This window comes from Lipotes vexillifer, unplaced genomic scaffold (assembly GCF_000442215.2).
Source record: "Lipotes vexillifer unplaced genomic scaffold, Lipotes_vexillifer_v1.1 scaffold1302, whole genome shotgun sequence".
In the NCBI taxonomy this organism is placed as follows: domain Eukaryota; kingdom Metazoa; phylum Chordata; class Mammalia; order Artiodactyla; family Lipotidae; genus Lipotes; species Lipotes vexillifer.
In genome coordinates, this window is record NW_006788595.1 from 155,203 (window position 1) to 178,136 (window position 22,934).

At 37.7% G+C, this 22,934-nt stretch overlaps 1 pseudogene; it reads left to right on the forward strand.

Annotated features, from left to right (window-relative positions):
- The first annotated feature begins 6,646 nt into the window (after positions 1-6,646).
- LOC103090239 (FACT complex subunit SPT16 pseudogene) lies at positions 6,647-22,423 on the forward strand (annotated as a pseudogene).
- The last annotated feature ends 511 nt before the right edge of the window (positions 22,424-22,934 follow it).

The window sequence follows — 22,934 nt, forward strand, 5'->3', positions numbered from 1 at the left end:
GCATGGCTGGGAGGAAAGTGAGGTCTCTTGTCTTCTAACCTCAAAGCATAGAACTGAAGGGCATGTGCTTAAATCTGGTTCAAGGGATCCAGCTGTCAAGGTCCACAGACCAAGAGGGATGCATATGGAATGCTTTTGACTGGCATCTAGCAAGCTTTTGTTTGGGTAGATTGGGATGAGATGTTTATGGGCTGAAATGTTATATGAGTCTTAGCTCTTTATTAATACCAGCCAGCAAATAACCCCTCCTCCCTTTCCTGTCACTTTCTGTAACTGTCACTGACCAGCCTGGAGTGATTATCCTGAATTTTTCTACCCCATTGACAGGTCTGGGTGTAACTGGTGATTGCTATGTGCTCTGTCACTCTTGCCTCAATGGTGCTTCCCCTCTCCTGCTGCAGCTTCAGGAAGAACAGAGCTAGAGAATGAAGGGAAAGGGACCTGGGAAGATTCCCTTTTCCTTCTTATTTATTTAGTTATAAAGCAGGTTCTTATTAGTTATCTATTTTATACATTTTGTGTATATATATCAATCCCAATCTCCCAATTCATCATACCACCACAGCCCCCCGCTTTCTCCTTTTCCTTCTACTCGAGATGACATGATACAATATCTGTCAGATTATTTTTCCCTTCTAATGACTCATCTCATACCCTTCTCAGAATGAATGTTTCTAGTTAGCAAGATGACAAGTTTTTATATACAATTTTTTAGTTTATTTTTAAAAATTTACAAATCTGTGGTTTTTTAATATATTCACAAAGTTGTATAACAGAAAATTATCACAATCCTCAAAAGAAACCCTCTTCCCATTAATCCCTTTTCTCCTCCCTTCCCAAGCCCCTGGAAACCACTAGTCCACTTACTGTGTCTATTGATTTGCCTTTTCTGAAAATTTCATAAATATAGAATCACAATATATGACTTTTTGCTTCTGGCTTCTTTCACTTAACATGATGTTTTCTGTTTTCGTCTATGATACAGGCTGCAGCCTGTATCAGGACTTCATTCCTTCCTATGGCTGAATAATATTCCAGTGTGTGAATATACCCCATTTGTTTATCCATTCATCAGTTGATGGAAATTCCACTTGTTTCCACGTTTTGGCTATCATGAATAATGCTGTTATAAATGTTCATATACAAGTTTATGTGGACATATGTTTTCATTTCTCTTGGGTAATACTAAGGAGTAGAATTGTTGGGTCATATTGTACTCTACATTTAAATTCTTGAGGAACTAACTGCCACATGGTTTTCCCCAGTGGCTGCCCCATTTTACATTCCCACCGACAATGGTACATTGTGAAGCAAGATAATAAATTAGTGCCAAGTAAGGCAAGTAAACTACTGAAAGTAGAAATGGACAATGTCATTAGTGTGTGAGATTAAAATGAAAAAAAAAAATACTATGGTTAGTGACTACAAGGCGAGATGGGAGATGGTGTTGCTTAAAAGAAGAAATAAAAAACTGTTTTGGTTCACTGATGTCAGTGAACAAAGTGGGATTTGTACACATAACAAACACTAAGCTAGGAAGCTGCCTTCCATGTGCAAGAACAAGAAACTAGGAGAAGAAAGGATATCCTGAAATATTCAAGGAAGCTTTCCTTTTTCTGCCAATCTGAGAGATAACAATAGGGGATTTCGACGAAGAGAGTTTTTAAATGTTTGTAGACTATTTTTGTTTTTGTCAAAATTCCTCTGGTGAACAAAGGAAATCAATATAAATGATAGAGGTCTCTGATACATTTAGGAAATGCAAAACAATGACAACAGTAAGAGCTGGACAGATCCAAACGGATACAGAAGTGGTGGAAAATTCCATTACCTTCTGAATATTTATCCCTGAGACTACAGTAGAACATCTACTGCTAACATTCATTCAGTCAGTGCAGCGCTGAGTTAAAATGGTTCAATCAATCAAACACATTAGTCAAAGTTTTACTCCCATATCCAGGAGAAGCAGTCTTTCACAGATGTTTTATACATATAGGATCACCTGGAAAAGAGACATGTTCTCAGCTAAGTACGGAGAAGACTTGATTAGAATTACTTACAGATATTTTGGGGCATTAGTCTTAGCTATTAGGGTGTTCTGCATAAAGCCCCCAGAAGTTAATAGGAATTAATACTGTAAATCAGATCTATGATCAGCCAGAACAGGATTAGGCCCCAATTAAGACCGCAGGGATGGTTTATGGGATGACACCTGAGATTCTGGCTCTCAACCTGCACATAAGGAACATACTAGAACTCTTTCACATACTTTCAGAGCCCATGTTTGGATCTGTCACACCCATAAATCTTTTACAAAATTTCATTATATGTATACTTTTTTCTTTTTTCTTTTTCTGGCTGCGCCATGCAGCTTGTGGGATCTTAGCTCCCCAAGCAGGGATCGAACCTGTGCCCTGTGCAGTGAAAGCATGGAATCCTAACAACTGAACAGCCAGGGAAGTCCCAAAATTTCATTATATTTTGACTTGCCATACATATTTGTTGAGATTGGGTTTCACTACATGTTGCAGAGTCCCAGAATACCAATGGCTTAAACAAGATAAAATTTTATACCTTTCATGTAAAGTCCAGAGGTGCACAATGCAGGGTTGATATGGCAGCACTAATCCATGGTGACTCAGCGTTTGCCCGCTCACCAGGCTACTTCCATCGTGTGTGCCTGTACCTTCATGGTACAGCCATCACAGCTGTGTCCCAGGCAGTAGGAAGGAGGAAGAGACAAGCAGCGGCAGGTGTGCCTGAGCTTATTCATAAGGAGGATTAGAGAAGCTGCCAGAGCAAACTTCCACTCCCATCTCATCTAAGAACGTAATCACATGACCACACCAAACAGCAAGGAAGGCTGGGAAACCCAGTTTTAATGTCCAAAACCATTTGCCCAACAGAAAGAAAATGTAGGCTTCCATTTTGGTAATTTATTTCAATTACCATGAAAGAAAGGGAGAACAAATACAGAGGGACAGACTACAATACTTGCCACATTTTGCAAGTAAAGTACTAGTCTAGGTTGGGTATTGTAATTCTTCCTTTTAGTTTCCCTACGTTTACTTTTTTGAGTTTCAGTGTTGGCTTTGACTTCTATTGTAACTGGCTTGATCCCTGGGAGCTCCAGCCATGGGAATGAAAACAAGATAAGGGTGCACTTCATGGAGTAACAGTGAAAATGTTTCCTCTCAGTATCACACTATTATCACTGAATGGTTATACTTATCTCTTGTGCCCTCTTCCTGTGATTATCGACTTTAGTTTTTTTTTTTTGCGATATGTGGGCCTCTCACTGTCGTGGTCTTCCCCGTTGCCGGACGCGCAAGCTCAGCGGCCATGGCTCACGGGCCCAGCCGCTCCGCGGCATGTGGGATCCTCCCGGACCGGGGCACGAACCCGTATCCCCTGCATCGGCAGGCGGACTCTCAACCACTGCGCCACCAGGGAGGCCCTAGTTTTTAAATTTTTAACAAATCATCAAATTTAACTACTCAGCAAATCATCTTTCCAGACTGATTCCTAAACGTTGTTGTCTGTTTGCATGACAGCCATCTCCACATCACTATGAATACTTTGGATGCTCTCTGGACCTTATGAAGCACGGATGTCTCTTCTGTGACAAATGTCAGACATGAGTAAATGAACGTTACCTCAATGGAGAGAGAGACACACGTTGCATAAATGATCAAAATCCATCAGTGGTTTGCCAACTTACGGATCATCAAAAGGAACTATCCTCTATGGCCAAAGAGATGGGAATAGATAGCGTCCTTTAAAATCTGGGACTACAGGTAATAATAGGCATTGTGTATTTGAAAGTTGCTAAGAGAGTAGATCTTAAAAGTTTTTATCACAGGAGAAAATATTATAACTGTGTGCCAATGGATGTTAGCTAAACCTATTGTGGTGATCATTTTTCAATAAACACATACATCAAATCATTATGTTATATACCTGCAACTGATATAAACTTATATGTCAATTATATCATAATTAAAAAAAATAAAATAAAATGTGGGAATATAATTACAGAAAAAGTTGATAGTGAAACATCATAAACATTGAAAGAAAATCTTGCTTCAGGTGCCAATTAAAGTGGGCTACCAAGTTAAAGAAGAAAAAAATAGTCTATTTAAACTATATAAATATAAGAAAGATATTTTAGGAACAGAATTATCCCTCAAAATTGTTCATCCAAATCTTTTTATTTTGTAGATGAGGTTACTGAGATGCAGGGAACTAAGTTGAAAACACTCCTGAAATTAATTATGAAACTCTTGAGGATATCATTTCTATTTTTGTCATTATTGAATAATAGTCACCTGTAAGCATAAGATTTTGTCAGATTCTCACAGGGATACAAATGATTAAAAATAATGTAAATCATTAATTAATGTAAAACCCTTAGTAATACAAATTTTGGAGCAAATTCCTAAACTTCTAAAAATGAGGGGAAAGAATTATTCATAAAAATACATAGTTCAGAGGATGAGATTGACATTTAAGTATAATACTGTCCTTTTTGTGCATGTAAAAGAGCCCGTCAATATTTAAGTGTAATTATCTAACTACTAACATTTAAAAGAAAATGATAAAAAAAATTGGGTTTTTTTCATCATTTATTTCCTACACTCTCATCTCTTCACAGTAGGCAAGATATAAATTTTTCTTGGTGAAATCTAATGAAGAAACCCATCCACCTGGCCATCAGGGCTGAAGTCGGGGCATCTATCAGCTAACAATTACAAGTTGTATTTAGTCCCATTTATTTGTAAATTAGCATCTTCTTTTCAGTATATTCTTCCAAAAGAAGGTTTGGAAAATATTTTATCTGCTTCTATTGGTTAAGGAACATTTTCTTTCTTGCTCTGATTGGCTAATGAAGAAAACAATAACTATGATCAACTTAAACAAGACCACAGATAATCTAACCGTGAAGCTAAAACAATTGCTAACCTTCCATCATTTCTGCACCTTCCACAGAATGCCCTTCAGCCTGAAAAGTTCACTGCGAAAGTCAGTAACGATTCCTGTCACTGCTTTGTATCCCTGATCATTGTGCTCAGAAGAGAGCTGACGTGACCAGTGCACTGAAGATGTCGTTCCTGGTTCTTTTAAAGGGCACCTCTGTCAATGTTGCTGCTGTGGACATCTATCCTTCCTTAAGAGTCCTAAGTTAAAATTGAAGAATTTATGAAAAGTTGTTATTGAGGTGATATTAAGATATAGTAGCCTTTAATGTATTATCACATTCTTAACAAATGTTACTGGGATGGCAAAATAAGGCAAGAAACAATAAAAAATGTGAACAGAAGGGATTTCATAGGATTTGTCCTTGGTTTGTCATTCTCTCTCTCCCTCTTTCTTTTTCTCCCTTCCCTCTTTCTCCTTTCTTAGAAACTGGTTGTTGAAAACCTGTTACTGAATGATTTTGTAATGGCAGAACACGCTCTGGCAACATATCAAATGCTTGAACAAATTAACGTGAGGAACAGGCTGGCAGCTTGCTGAATTCATTTAAAAGACAGCAACTGTTATGGAATAAACAATCAAAAGCGAACACTAGCTGGATTTTAAAGTAAATTTTCTTACTTAACTGAAGACTGGTATTAATTGAACTAATTCTTCAGTGCATAAGGGCCATTTTCATACTGTCAAAGTATTGTTTATAGCATGAGTTATGTCTTCTTATGCACTCTCTGGAGGGATTGTAAAGAGCTTGTGACCGTTTCTGAATGGTTAAAATACTCAGTACATCATCACCAAGATGACCTTCTAGGAGAGAATTTCACTTAAATCCAGTTAAAGTAGACTTTAATGTTCATAAGAGGATAGAACTGTCATCTGAATAAATCTATCATGCAGATAGATAGATAGATTCTTGTGGCAAGAATTAAATAAAGCCCAGAAGCTTAACACTTTATTGGAAATTTTTCTTTCGAAAACTGGAAATAAAAATAGAAATAATTTAATCTTTCAGTTCATGGAAATGAGCGTATAAAACTTTCAGACCACAATGGTAAGGTAGATTCAGAGAAAAAGGGGAAATTTAAAAAAATCATGAGGTTTGGGGGTTTTCATTTGTTTGTTTGTTTAATTCTATGCAAATAACTTTGAAAACCTGAATAACATAAAGAATATTTTGAAAAATATAACTTACCAAAACTTAACCAAAAGATTAGAAAAAAAATCTAGGCAGATAGATTTCCAAAAAAGAAATAAAGTAGTCCAAAAGTTGCTTTTGTTTCTTCAAATGTTTTCCTGGGAGAACTCTATAAAATCTTTAGAGAACATATAATTCCAATGTTATTTAAATTGTTTCAGATCATAGAGAAGGAGGAAAGTCCCTAAGTGCATTTAATAAAGCAAGTAAAACATTTATACCAAAGGAATGACAAAGATCACAAACAAGGAAATCTATAAACCAATCTCATTTATTAATAAAGTTCAAAATCCGAAATAAAATATTAGCAAATAAAACTCAGTAGTTCCTGAGAGGAGATCAAGATGGCAGAGTAGAAGGATGTAGAACTCACCTCCCCCCATGAATGTATCAATCATACAACTATCCGTGGAACAAAAACTAACTGGAGACTGGAAGAAAGATTCCTGTACAACCAGGGCTATAAGAAAGGAACACATGGAATCGGGTAGAAAGGGAGGAGAAGGCATCAGGTTGCGAACTGTGACCCTGGGAGGGGACTCAGAAGAAGAGGAACATTGCTTGGGTGGAGCTTCTCCCTGGGGAGTGAGCAGTTCAAGCCACATACTGGGCACCAATGCCCTGGGGTCAGACACAGGTAAGACAAGTCCCCTTGCTCTGTTGGAGGGGCAGTGACTAACAGACGGGCTGAGGGAAGCCTGGACCCCACCCATGAGAACCACGCACATGCTTGCTTATTCCTTTAACAGGGTAGGGCGGCAGATTGAAACTGCAGGTTTCCCGCAGCCTCTCTGGAGAATGCTCCAGCCTGAGCTAAGCATCTGCTCTGGCCCCCACCTGTTTCATGACACAGCTCTACACCAGGACAAGAGTGACAGTAGCTGAGGGGAGAGCTCAGCTGTGAGGGATAAAGGCAGCTCAGACCTGGAGTGGCATCTGAGCAGGGTGGGGGACAGTCACTACTGGTGCTTAAACAGGCAGCACATCAGAAGCCATCCAGGCAGCACATCAGAAGCCAGGGCAGCCGCTGTCTATGCCCAGATCCATGCTGAGCACTTGCACCAGCCCCTCTTGCTCCAGCACTCCTCCCCTCTGGGTTGAAGATGCCAGTTCTGGGAGAGGGGAGGACACACACTTAAAGGGAACAGAACCAGCTCAAACCCAACAGTCAGGGCTTCTACTCCAGCAACTTGGGACCCACTCCCACCCTAGGATAGGGTGTGATGGCCATTGAGCAGAGGTGAAGCCTAGGCACAGCAATCAGACAAGAAAAATAAATAAAAGGCATCCAAATGGAAAAGGAAGAAGTAAAATTGGAAGGAAGTATATTGTATGATATAATACAATACATAGAAAACGCTAAAATCTCCACCCAAAACTATTAGGACTAATAAGTGAATTCAGCAAAGTTTTGTGATATAAGATTAATACATAGAAATCTGTTGCATTTCTTTACACTAACAATAAAATATCAGAAAGAGAAAGCAAGAAAACAATCCTGCTTTAAATCACATCAAATAGAATAAAATACCTAGCAAAAATTTTACCCAAGGAGGTGAAAAATCAATATTCTGAAAATCATAAAACACGGATGAAGGAAACTGAAGGTGATTTAAAAATTGAAAGATAGGGACTCCATTGGTGGTCCAGTGGTAAAGAATCTGCCTTCCAATGCAGGGGGTGCAGGTTTGATCCCTGGTAAGGGAACTAAGATCCCACAAGCTGCGGAGGAACTAAGCCTGTGCTCTGCAACTATTGAGCTCATGTGTCTCAATGAGAGATCCCCTGTGCTGCAAACTAAGATATCCTTTGTTCTTGGATTGGAAGAATTAGTATTACAATTCTACCCAAAGGATCTACAGATTGATTGCAACCCCTATTAAATATGACATTTTTCACAGAACTAGAACAAATAACCCTAAAATTTATATGCAACCATAAAAGACCCCAAATTGCCAAAGCAATCTTGAGAAGAAAGAACAAAGCTGGAGGTATCATGCTCCCTGACTTCAGACTATACCACAAAGCTACAGCAATTAAAACAGCATAATACTGGAACAGAAACAGACACATAGATCAATGCAACAGAATGGAGAACTCAGAAATACAGCCACACACTTATGGTTAATTAATCTGTGACAAAAGTGACAAGAATATACAATGGAGAAAAGATAGTCTCTTCAACAAATGGTGCTGGGAAAACTGGACAGCTACATGTAAAATAATGAGATTAGAATATTTTCTCACATCATATACAAAAATAAACTCAAAATGTATTAAAGATCTAAATCTACGACTGGAAACCATAAAACTCTTAGAAGAGAACAGAGGCAGAACAGTCTTTGACATAAATCATGGCAATACCTTTTTTGGATGGGACCTCATTAAACTTAAAAGCTTTGAACAGCAAAGGAAACCATTGACAAAATGTAAAGACAACCTACTGAATGGGAGAAAATATTTGCAAATTATATGATCAATAAGAGGTTAATATCCAAAATATATAAACAGATCATACAACTCAATACCAAAAAAACCAAACAACTCAATTTAAAAATGGACAGAAGACCCGAATAGAAATTTTTCCAAAGAAGATGTACTGATGACCAACAATCACATGAAAAAATGCTCAATATCACTAATGATCAGAGAACTGCAAATCAAAACCAAAATGAGATATCACTTCACACCTGCCAGAATGTGTGAATGTCTACAAATAACAAATGTTGGCAAGGATGTGGAGAAAAGGGAACACTTGTACACTGTTGGTGGGAATGTAAATTAGTGCAGCCACTATGGAAAACAGTAAGGTGGTTCCACAAAACACTAAAAATAGAACTACCAGCAATTTCACTGCTGGGGATATATCTGAAGAAAATGAAACCAGTAATTCTAAAAGATACATGCACTCCAACGTTCTTAGCAGCATTATGTACAATAACCAAGATATGGAAGCAACCTAAGTGTCCATCAACAGATGAATAGATAAAGATATGCTCTCTTTATATATACAATGAAATATTACTCAGCCATAAAAAAGAATGAAATAATGCCATTTGCAACAACATGGTTGGATCTAGAGGGTAGTATGCTTAGTGAAACAAGTCAGGCAGAGAAAGACAAATACTCTGTGTTATCACTTATATGTGGAATCTTAAAAATAAAACAAATGAATGTATATAACAAAACAGAAACAGACTTACAGATGTAGAGAACAAACCAGTGGTTACCAGTGGGGAGAGGGAAGGGAGGAGGGTCAAGATTGGGGTATAGTATTAAGATATACAAAGTACTATGTATAAAATAAATAAGCAACAAGGGTAGATTGGGCAGCACAGGGAAATATACCCATTATTTTCTGATAACTTTAGAGTATAATCATATAAATATTGAATCACTATGTTGTATACTTGAAAGTAATATAATATTGTAAATCAACTATTCTTCAATAAAAGAAAACCTCAGTAGTTCCTTAAAAAATAGTAGATCATTACCAAGTGGCTTTATTCTAGAAATGTAAGTTAAGTTAATATTATGACCTGTATCGTCATATTATAGAACCAAGAAGAAAATGCATACGGTCATCATAAACAATGCTAAAACAAAAACAAAAACAAAACACTGAGCCAGCATGTTTTATGGGAAAAATCAAGAAATATTCTGTTGATACCCAGAAAAAAATTAAACAATGTCTACTGTCACATTTCAATTTAAACTGGACTAAGATATTAACAAATGCATTTAGGAAAAGAAAAAGAAATTAGAGGTTCAGAAGTTAACAGGAAAAGTTAAAATTATCATAACTGAAAATATTATTTCATTCTTAAAAACTGCAAGATAATTAAACTAAAATTCCTTCAAACAATAAAGAAATTTATTAATATAACGATGCATGAATTTAATAATGATAAATAATGGGCTTCATGCATATGACAATAGGACATAGAAGAACAAATTCCATTTGTAGTATCAATAAATATAATAAATAAGGAAACATTTAAAACTAATATGAAACACCTATACGAGAAAACAGTTTTGAAAACTTCTGAAGGCACAAAATAATACTTGAAGAAATGAGAAAATGTACCATGTTCTTTGATAGGCACATTCATTGTATAAACGTCAATTCTCTCTAAGTCAATTTGTTAATTTAGCATGATCCCAATAAAAATGCCAACTGTTTACCGTTGTTTTTGTTATTGTTCTTTTTTTGTTTGTTTGTTTTTTGGGTTTTTTTTTTTTGCGGTACACGGGCCTCTCACTATTGTGGCCTCTCCCGTTGCGGAGCGCAGGCTCCGGACGCGCAGGCTCAACGGCCATGGCTCGCGGACCCAGCCGCTCCCCGACATGTGGGATCTTCCCGGACCGGAGCACGAACCTGTGTCCCCTGCATCGGCGGACTCTCAACCACTGCGCCACCAGGGAAGCCCTGTTCTTTTATTTTTTGTTTGTTTGATTGAGGGATTATATCTAATAGAGGTGATTCTTAAGTTCATTTTGAAAAATGAACATACCTCATGCATATATCCTGATAAATAACTCTGAATGAATCAATGTTTTAAATGTAAAAAATAAAACAATAAAAATATAATATAAAAATACAAGTAAACTCCTATAAAGGAGGAAGTTTTTAAAATTATAGACTCAAATCTATAAGCCATAAAACAAGACTGTAAAATTCAACTACATTAAAAAAACTAACGCATGGGGTAAAAATATTATAAGCAAATTAAAAAGACAAGTGAAAAAGTGGGAAAATTATCTGTGATTCATATCACAAAGGAAAGACTCACCTTCCTCATATAAAACTGTATTTGAAATAAAAAGAAAATGTCTACTAAACAAATAGGGAAAAAATAATAAAAGGATATGAATAGACAGTAAAGCAAAGGCAATATAAACAAACTCTAGATTTGTAAAAAGCTGTTCATCTGCACTCATAATAAAGCAATACTAATTCAAACATTAACATACCTGTGGTCTCAAAACATGGCCCCAGAATTATTTGGCATTCCTTCTATCAGGCGGTGTCACTTTCCCTTATATCTGGGGTCTGTAATGTTCTGACAAACAGAATACAGCAGAGGTGTTTCAGTGCCAGTTTCTGGGCCAGAGCTTCTAGACACTGGAGATTTCCACATACTGTCTCTTTCTCTTAGAACCCAATCACCATACTGTGAGGAAGCACAAGCCTCCAGTAGAGATGCCCATGTGGACAGGAACCAACAGCCAGTACCAGCTTGCCAGCCATGAGAGTATGCCATCTTGGAAGGAGACCCTCCAGCTTCAGTTGAGCTGTCCTAGCTAACACTGCATGGAGCAGAGATGAGCTGTCCTCACTATGTTCTGCTGCAATTGAAGATTTGTGAGTAAATTAAATGATTATCTTGTTTTAAGCCATTCAGGGCTCACTTAGCATGGTTTTTGAAATATAGCCAATAGGTAACCAGAGCAGCCATGATTATTCTTTTTCACCTCTTTTAGAAGGGCAAACATCCAGAAACTTGACAACACAGGGCTACGTGAAAATAGTTACTCGTAAACATTCCTAGGAGATAAGAACACGGATTGAGGCAGCTGTGGAAGCAATTCTTTTCCTGTTTTGTTCTTTTTTACTCTTTTGATTTTGGAATCATATGAATATAATATCTTTTCCACAAGTCTAATTTGAAAAGAAAAAAAGTTTAAAGTATACGCAAGTTACTTTTTATGTAGGAAATTTATACTTAATATGTATATTAAACTATATAGTTTATAAGAAAGACAATTTCACAGATATTGTCTCATTTTATCAATCATAGCAATTCTGTGATGAATACATAAGTAGGGTGGTTATTATCCTACAATAATCCAGTTACAATTGCAGAAACCAAAACTGTAGCTGTTACTCATCAAGTAAATGGCATGGCCGGAATTTAAATTGAGCTGTCCTTGCAAAAGGCAGCTTGGCTTACTGGAAAGCAAACTAGAAATTAGAAGACCCAGGTCCTACTTTCAAATTTGTCTTTGATTCCTTGAATATTTTTGAATGAGATGCTTAACTTCTCTTGCATTTGATTTTATCATCCAGAGACCCGACATGAAAATACCTACTGTTCTAACTTCCCCGGGAGAGCATTATAGAGATAAAATAACATAACAAAAATGAAGGTGCTTTGAAAATAAGTAAATGCAGAACATTATCACCAGCAATTGTAAATATAAAGCTAAAATAGATCATGGCTCTGCTTAAATATAACAGAATAAACATACTGCATTTACAGTAAAAATGATGGAGGAAGAATACCTGTCAACATGAGATGTAGACAGATTTCGAGGAATTAGGAAATAGATGGAGAAAAGGAAACTGATGAAGTAGGAGAGAGGCAGCACTGTGTAGCATAGACTCAGAAAAAAATACAGTCAAAAAGTTGCTGATCATCCCCAAAGATCTCTGGACTGTCTCAGGATTTGGATATACCATGTTCATTACTTCCACCACAAGCCGGAAGTAAAAGGCTTTTCTATAAAGATGTCAATGTCCACTCCATTCAGGCATTTAGGTGTCTCCAGTGAGATGACTGACTCTTGTCCTGTCATCTCAGAGTTAACTGACAAGTCCCACCCACATACTCAGGCCTCTCAATCAGGTTTCTGTTGCCTCATTCTTAAAAATGACCATTGAGAAAACTGGGGAAAAAAATTAAAAAACAGGGAATAGAAAAAAAAAAATTTAACTCCCATTGGTATCCTTAGAAAGTTTCACCAAAATTTCCCATCATCAGTTGTTATGATGAAGGAAAGAAAGAATAAGAGAGAGAGGCAGGAAGGAAGGAAGGAAGGAAGGAAGGAAGGAAGGAAGGAAGGAAGGAAGGAAGGGAGGAAAGAATATACTAAATAACAATCAGAAAACAGGAAGACCTCTTTGACATTCTTTCCACCCACACAAAAATCAATGAATCAGTGGAAATTTAAATTGCAAAAATATTCTAGAAAGTAATACCAAAGGATTAAGACTTGTAAGATAGAGGGGAAAAATTCAGAGTTAGATCCAACATATAACTATGAAATTCCAGAAAGAGAGGATAGTAAAATTGAAAGGAGGAATTATCAAAGAACTAGAGTAGCAGTTCTCAAGGTGTGATCCAAGGACCTCTCAGGTCCTCTCTTCTTCTTAACCAAAACAACATAACTCAACAGATAGAGAAGGATGTCAATAGATAATATGAAAAACTGGAAAATCTAGAACTAGCTGTGTGAGGCTTTTATCTAGAGATAATAACCATTTAAAGACATAACTACTACAAGAAACAGGTAAACAATTAAAGAGATTATCTGTGGGGATAGGAATGGGGACAGAATAAATTAGTTAAGGATCCTTTCTTTTAAATATCAGTATTTATGTATCTAACTATTATAGATAACTCAGTTAATAGAGGGTTCACTATCGTGAAGGAATTTCCCACAGTTTCACATTAGGAGGCTGAGAGTTGGTCCTTCCTGAGGTTTGGAGGTGAGAATTATTGACACTAGTCTGCAGCTGGGTCCTCCTGATGACTTCATGCACTCCTTTCCATGTAACTGTGAAATTTTGTGTGTGTTTGAGGAACATTGTGTGTGCTTTCTCAGTCTTAAACTACGAAGTAAATTAAATCCCCGCTAAATGTTCTAGCTCTTCTATCTTCCTTTCCTTGTTCCCTCTCCAATTCCTTGTTGGGTTGTCCCTTTATAATTCCTTATTACAAACTTGAAACTAATGAGCTGGAGTTTTTGTTAAAGAGTTTTACGTTCTTTTAAAGAAAAACAATTGGGCAATTTATATTGAGACAAATTCTTAGAATCTCTTACCCTAGTTTTTAGTGGAATATTTGGGGAAATCCAGGGACATCTCTGGAACAGCAAAGCTCTTTAGATTGGATCCTGTCTCCTGAAAGGGGACATTAAGTGATGACCTTGAGTAATGGACACTCTGGAATGGAATGATGGAAATGGAGTAGAGACACCTAAGAGCCTTGTGCTCCTGTACAGACACGTGGGTCTACTGTTTCCTGGAACTATGGAAGTCAGCAATTAGCTTGATATATTTCACATGTCACTCAAGGTGGGAGAAAGGACATAAATACATCTTGCAGCATAGTAGTTGCAGTGTGACCAACCATCCTGGTTTGCCTGGGGTTATCTCAGTTTTAGCACTGAAAGTCCCGCATCCCAGGAAACCCCTCAGTCCCAGAAACACTGGGACAGTGGTTTTCTTATGTTTGTATGCCTAGTGTGAAGTCAACTGCCTAGAATAAAATCCCAGCTCCACCACTTATTAGCTGTGTAACTTTGTTGAAATTATTGGTGTTTTCCACATCTTTATTGGAGTATAAATGCTTTACAATGTTGTGTTAGTTTTTGCTGTACAACAAAGTGAATCAGCTATATGTATACATATATCTCCATATCCCCTCCCTCTTGAGCCTCCCTCCTACCCTCTCTATCCCATCCCTCTAGGTCATCACAAAGCACCTAGCTGATCTCCCTGTGCTATGCAGCAGCTTCCCACTAGCCATCCATTTTACATTTGGTAGTGTATATACGTCAATGCTACTCTCTCACTTCATCCCAGCTTCCCCTTCCCCGCCGTGCCCTCAAGTCTGTTCTCTACATCTACATCTTTATTCCTGCCCCACCACTAGGTTCATCAGTACTGCTTTTTAAGATTCCATATATATGCGTTAACATACGGTGTTTGTTTTTCTCTTTCAGACTTACTTCACTCTGTATGACAGATTCTATGTCCATCCACCTCACTACAAATAACTCAATTTCATTCCTTTTTTAAAAAAAATTCATTCTTTTTTATGGCTGAGTAATATTTCCATTATATATATGTAGCACATCTTCTTTATCCATTCATCTGTCGATGGACATTTAGGTTGCTTCCATGTCCTGGCTACTGTAAATAGTGCTGCAATGAACATTGTGGTATATGTCTCTTTTTGAATGATAGTTTTCTTAGGGTATATGCTCAGTAGTGGGATTGCTGGGTCACGTGGAAGCTCTATTTTTAGTTTTTTTAAGGAACCTCCATACTATTCTCCATAGTGGCTGTATCAATTTACATTCCCACCAACAGTGCAAGAGGGTTCCCTTTTCTCCACACCCTCTCCAGCATTTATTGTTTGTAGATTTTTTGATGATGACCATTCTGATGTGTGTGAGGTGATACCTCATTATGTGTTGAAATTATTTAATCTCATTTTTTCTCAATTGCCTTAATGAAAGTGGGGATAAACTAGTACGTATGTGGTGGGGTTGTGGTAATAAATGACTGAATATGTGTAAAGTCGAAGCAGTGCCTAGTAGGTAGCAAGCACTCAATAAATATTACCTAACAAAACCAATAGTAGTGTTACTATTTTCAAGTAGAAAGATGATTTTTTGCACACCAAAGTAAATAGAGTTGTGTACATAACATCATTTTGGTTTGGAGATTGATGAGGTCAAATAGCACCAACCAATGGGTATTTGGGGATGTCAGTTAGCTGAATCAAAATCAAGTATTTATTTGGTTAATCCTATAAACTCTGCAGAAATAGTTGTCAGGAAAGGCAGCACCTCATATTCATCTGAGCTGTAGACAAAGCTTCAAACAATAGGTGATATTAAAACAACCCAGTAATCAAAGCTACTTTCATACCTAAGATGTGAGATCATGTTCATCTTGCATCAAATATTTACTGTTGAAATCGAAATGGACATCAGGTATTTACTGTTGAAAGCAGAGGTAGTAGAATAGGGAATGTAGTGAAGAAGGGCCATGTGTAATTGAGCTCGAATTGTTCTAGTATTTTTTTTTTTTGGAAGGCAGCTATGCTCACCACTATACCGCCAAAGCTATTTTTTTTATATTAAGTAAATTCTAAGTCTTTCTGAAATTGATGGTTGTAAAAAATGTACAGTAGACATAGGCTTTTTTCTTTTCTTTTCTTTTCTTTTTTTTTTTTTTTGCTATTCAACATCTGAACATCTTCTTTTTTTAAATCCCCCATCATGTGAGCATTGGTCCCTCTCTGGAACCAAAAAGGCCAGATTCTGCTTCCTCCTCCCCTATTGCAGCTATAACAGTAGTTTTCAAACCTTTGTGTGTGTCAGGATTACATGGAAAGCTTTTTAAAACATGGATTGCTGGACCCCATACCTTGGAGGGATTGAGAACCTACATTTCTAAAAAGTGACCAGGTGATATTGATACCGCTGGTGAGGGATCACACTTTAAGGACTAATAAGTTAGTACAGGAGCACAGGACTTAGGTCAAACAAAGAGATGCATCTGTCTGGGACTTGAGACAATAATGCAAACACCAGGACGGCTGAGAAATTATCTGTAAATAGAGAAGCCATATCAGGAATCCAGCTCTGTCGACAAAAGTGTTCAACAGCAGGTTTCAAATCAGGTTTTTATATGTGTCCTTTGACACAGCCTAATATGTAGGGCATAAAGATGCTAGGAGTCTGTCCTTTGTAGTTAACAGTGCGGTCAGGGAAAAGGGGTGAGAGATGTGGTAGCAGAGAAAAACTCAGATGAGGGAGGAAGACGCTGCTGTGAGCAGCAAGCAGCTCAGAACAGTGATGAGTAAGCTGCTGAAGGCACTGCCAAGAGACTGGCCTGATCACGTGACCCCCCCCAAACTTAGTTCCCATTTTGTGACGCACTACGTGACACAGGGTGAGCCATCTGACTTTCAGTTCCTACCCTACTAGGATGAGTAATAAAGCAGACAGAGATTTTATTGTAATAAATAAATTAGATTAAAGGAATTTGCCTGCACTATAAAACAGAGCATTCTTGTGGAAAGGGCAACAAGAGTGACATTTTTAATAAAAAAATGTTTTTTAATAAAAGGCTCTTCTTGCATCAGTATTTCTACTGAATTTAAGACCCCCTTTCTAAATATCACTCTTTATTTCATCTTGTTTTAGCCACAGTACTGATTTGTTATTTTTTCTTAAAAATTCTTATAACTCAAGAAATTCAAAGTTCTTTCTAAAATCCAAACCATAAAAGTAGATAATTCGATGTTAATTTAGTCTTCTTATGTATCTACAGGAAGTCTACCCTATATATTACATTAATTTGATTCATAATTAAAATTATTTCCACAAAGAAAATTCCAAGCCCAGATAGCTTCATTGATGAAGTCTATCAAATATTTAAGAAAGAAGAACTACCAGTTTTGCACAAACTCTTTCAGAAAATGGGAAAGAGAATATTTTTTCTCATGGAAAATTTTTTTATTGAAGCATAGTTGATGTATAACATTGTATGTTACAGGTGTACAACATAGTGATTTACAATTTTTAAAGGTTATACTCCATTTATAGTTATTATAAAATATTGGCTGTATTCCCTGTGTTGTATACTATATCTTCGTAATTTATTTATTTTATACATAATAGTTGGTACCTATTAATCCTCTACCCCTATCTTGCCCCTCCCCCTTTTCCTCTCTCCATTGGTAACCACTAGTTTGTCATCTATATCTGTGAGTCTGTTTCTTTTTTGTTATATACACTAGCTTGTTTTATTTTTTTTTAGATTCCACCTTTAAGTGATATCATACAGTATTTGTCTTTTTCTGTCTGACTTATTTCATTAAGCATAATACCCTCCAAATCCATCCATGTTGTTGCAAATGGCAAAGTTTCATTTTTTTTTATGGCTAAGTTTCATTTTTTTTTTTATGGCTAAGTAGTGTATATATATATACACCACATCTTCTTTATCCATTCATCCATTGATGGACACTTCTGTTCCTTCCATATCTTGGCAATTGTAAATAATGCTTCTATGAACTCTGGGGTGCCTGTGTCTTTTCAAATTAATGTTTTTGCCTTTTTTCACATACATAACCAGGAATGGGATTGCTGGATCATATGGTAGTTCTATTTTTAGTTTTTTAAGGAAACTCCATACTGTTTTCCACAATGGCTGCACCAATTTACATTCCCACCAACAGTGTACAAGGATTCCCATTTCTCTACACTACTACTTCACCAACATTTGTTATTTGTGTTCCTTTTGATGATAGTCATTCTGACAGGTGTGAGATGATATTGCATTGTGGTTTTTGATTTGCATTTCCCTGATGATTAGCAATGTTGAGCATCATTTTATGTGCTATATCTTTATTTATTTATTTAATTTTTTTTTTTTTTTTTTTAGTATGTTTTTTTTTGGTTTGCCAGGGAAGCCTGTAAGTATTGTCTTGAGAAACTTTTGTTTCACTTATATATTTTTATAAGTATATGTGATCTGGGACATATGTAAAATGTATTTATTGCTATGGGTTGATTTTTTGTTTTTTGTTTTTTTTGGTAGTATGTGGGCCTCTCACTGTTGTGGCCTCTCCCGTTGCGGAGCACAGGCTCCAGATGTGCAGGCTCAGTGGCCATGGTTCACGGGCCCAGCCGTCCCGCGGCGTGTGGGATCCTCCCGGACTGGGGCACGAACCCGTGTCCCCTGCATCGGCAGGCGGACCCCCAACCACTGCGCCTCCAGGGAAGCCCCCTATGTGCTATATCTTTTAAAAAGAGTGGATATCATCTAGGGAAGATCAAAAGAAGTACAAGCACAGTGTATGGAGTCCTGTCTCCTTTGACCTTCACAGTCTTTCATAGCACACAATTCCTTCAAACACACAATCATTTATACTCATACAGCTAAAATGTATTGATACTATAATATGAACCCTGACTATAGGTAGATTGTACTCATTTAATACTCACAAAATCCCTCTAAAGCTATTACTATGGTTATTCCAATTTCACAAATGAGAAAACTGTGAGTAAGTGAATTTAAGTAACTTGGTCAAGGTCACACAAAAGCTAAATTTTGTAATCAATTTTCAAACTCTCATTTGATTTCTTCTGAGAGATAGAAGGTAAAAATAATCTGAGAATCTTTGCATGTGTATCTTCTTGGTAGTCAGAGTGTTGCATAGCTTTGTACACTGCCCTAAGTGATGCTCCTCTCCAGATATTAGCTAAAACATTAAAAAGACTTCCTTTTTCCATAGAACTAGAAAGGATCTTGAAAAAATTGTTTTCTAACTGTTCGCTTCTAAGAGGTGTATTAATGCACACCCATTTTATATTGCCATCAAATCTTAAATCTCCTGGTTGGAATCCAAAGTAATCACATTGTTTTGATATTTCTAAAACAGTGAGAAAGCAGTGAGGTAAAGCAGCGTCCTCTGCCTGGCTCCCAGGTCTAGACACTTCTTTTCTCCCTGTGCATTCTTACATGACCATTTTCTTTCCCATCTTTCCACACTCAGCCCACACCCAGCCTCCTCTGCTTCAGACCTACTTTGTAACCTTGCTGTCACATCAATACACTTAAAGAAAGTTTACTTTTTTCAATCCATTCTACATATTTCAGCAGTGTCCCTTCTGCATCATGCTAATTTGGTCATGTTATGCTTCTCCCTGGAAATCTCCCCCAGCAACTTATTGCTTAAAGAATAAAGTTGAAACTCCTTAACATGGCATGACACTGATACATTAATCTATCAAATGAGAAGTATTTACAATGATAGTTCCATATCTTAGTTTTCCTTAAAACATTCCTATGAGGAAGATAGATGTCAAATATTCTCCCTAATTGTAAATTAAAGAAACAGAGGTGAATTACTTTCCAAAGCTATCCAGGAATTAGATGATGAAACCAATGACAAATTATATTTCTTAGTCCTCTGTTTTGCCTCGAGAACAGTGATTTTAGTCTTTTTTTTTATATCGCTTTGACACACACAATACATAACTCCTATATTCCATACATTCCCATGTGCAAACTCATGACATGCCCAATTGGTGGCTCTCTATGAAGTATCCCTTTTCTACCACTTGTGAAAACCTATCAGCGCATGCTGGTGAGAGGCAGTGTGGGATCAAGGTTAAGAATCAAACTTTATAGCTCCATAGCTCTGGGTTTCAGCCTAGGCTCTGACCTTTATGACTGTAAGACTGTGGCAAATTGTTTAACCTCTTCAAGGCACCATTTTCTTATCTATAAAATGGGGGTGAATAAAACACAGATCTTAGAGATTTAATGAGAATAGAATGAGATATTTATAAAGTTCTTAGCATTTTTTTTTTTCTTTTTTTTTGGCGGTACGCGGGCCTCTCACTGTTGTGGCCTCTCCCATTGTGGAGCACAGGCTCTGGATGCACAGGCTCAGCAGCCATGGCTCATGGGCCCAGCCACTCCGTGGCATGTGGGATCTTCCCGGACCGGGGCACGAACCTGTGTCCCCTTCATCGGCAGGCGGACTCTCAACCACTGCGCCACCAGGGAAACCCTGTTCTCATTTATTTTGAAATTTCTTGTCTGAGGATTTGAACTCTATTTTAATAATAAGTTCCTTGCAACACAGCCTCCTAATGGATTATGACAAAGCAATGTGTAATAATACTGCTTTCTAGATAATGCATCTTTAAAAGAGTTAAGTAGTTGGGGGAACTCTGTGAGTTTCCTCATGCAGTCTGGTCTCCTCCAGACTCAGGTGTGCCTGGAAAAGAGGTGCAGAGCACAGCAAGCATGGGGTGTGGCCCTTCTGCTAAGGAGGCCCCAAATTGTTAACAGCAGAAATGTGGAGTAGACAGCAGTCCGTGGTTTCTTTTCAATAAGGCTTTTGAAAAGAACAGTCTCTTTTATTAGGGGTTAATAAATACCATACAAGTATTTAAGACAGTCTTGTATTTTTTACATAATTATTGAAATATTGCTGATTCTAGAATTAATGAGAGCAATACTCAAGGGTGTTAAAAGTCAAATCTTTGACTTCATCTCGAGCTGGATTCATGTCTCCACTCCTTTACTTACTAGGCAGAAATCCTGAAGTTACTTGACTTCTCTGGGTCTCTTTCCATAGTTGTATGATGGGAAAAATAATAAAGCCTACCTCATAGGTAGCTGGTTTGAAGACTAAATGAGACCTTGGATGTAAAATGTTTAGTACAGTTCCTGTCACATCCCAAGGACTCAAACAATAATAACCTTTATTATTTTCTCATTTGAAATCACTTCTCTGGTCTCCTATTTGACCCCATTTTGAAATACTGTTATTTTTATCCATGGTTATTCTTCTCAGTACCACCCTCACTTTTCCCGATCTCTTGTGTTCAGCAAAATTGTGTCTACAGCAAAGAAACCTCAAGTGTGGGCTGAAATGTAGTTGGAAGGTTGACAGAGGACCTAGTGTTTGGATTTCTTGGAGGCCTTAACTGGGACGACGTTGGTCAGGACATGCAGCATCGCTATTCATCTTGCTCAGAGGGGCTCTGACCAAATGAAGGGACCATGGAGTCCAGGAAAGGAGAGCAAAGAGGTGCTGGAGATCACCACAGACTTGGGGAAACCTCAGCATATGCATGACCAAGATGACCTCTATGCTGAGCATAGAGGCACAAACTGAAAACAGCCTTTAAAAATTTCATTGAGAAAGTAGAGGCTCTAACTAAGGAGGAACTGGACTTTGAAGTGCCTTTTGGGGACTTGGGATTTAACAGAGCTCCTATAGGAGTACCTGCCTCCTTCAGCCCACTAGTATTGTGTTGGTAAATGCTACAGAATGGCCACCTATTGTGGTGACGTTGGATGAAGTGGAGCTGATTCACTTGGAGCGAGTCCAGTTTCACTGGAAGAGCTTTGACACAGTTATCATCTACAAGGACTACAGCAAGAAAGTGACGATGATCAATGCCATTCATGTTGCCTCTCTTGACCCCATCAAGGAATGGTTGAATTCTTGTGACCTAAAGTACACAGAAGGAGTACAGTCCCTCAACTGGACTACAATTATGAAGACTAATGTTGATAACCCTGAGGGCTTCTTTGAACAAGGTGGCTGGTCTTTCCTGGAAACTGAGGGTGAGGGGAGTGATACTGAGGAAGGGGATTCTGAGTCTTAAATCGAAGATGAGACTTTTAATCCTTCAGAGGATAACTATGAAAAAGAGGAGGAGGACAGTGAGGAAGATTATTCATCAGAAGCTGAAGAATCAGATTATTCCAAGGAATCACTGGGCAGTGAAGAAGAGAGTGGACAAGATTGGGGTGAACTGGAAGAAGAAGCCCAAAAAGTTGACCGTGAAAGTCGCTATGAGGAAGAGGAACAGAGTTGCAGCATGAGCTGGAAGAGGAAGGCATCTGTGCACGGGTCAGGCAGAGGCTCTAACCGAGGTTCCAGACATGGCTCTGTGCCTCCCAAGAAAGAGAGGAAGTAACTTCGGAACTTTGACCCTCAGTTGCATTCTTCCTTCAGCCAATCCCTGGAAATTTTACATGACATAGAAACTTTAAAAAAAAAAAAAGAAAAGAAAATAAAATGGAGGTAGGTCCTCCATTCAGAGTTCTCATTAAGTCATCAGGAGCAGACAAGCTGGCTGTGTGCTGAGAACCTTCCAATTTGTGCAGGAGAAAGCTTCTCTGAGAAAGTGTTGCTTGAGCCTTCCTGTAGTGCATGGGAATGTCAGCAGGCTGTTGGGTACAACTCTAAGCCCGATTACAGTTTAGCATTTATAAATTACCATCGGCCCACATGATTTATCTCAACCTTTGTACCAGTATGGTTTTAGTAATAACATTGCATGTTTTTAGGTGAGATAAACGGTAAGAGTAAATTCCTTCTTGAAATTAAAAAACATATGTTATAAAGACTAGCAGTGCCAAGCAGTTTATAACGTATCTTGTTCCTAAGGGAAAATCCTATGGACATTTTTACAGCCAATTACAATG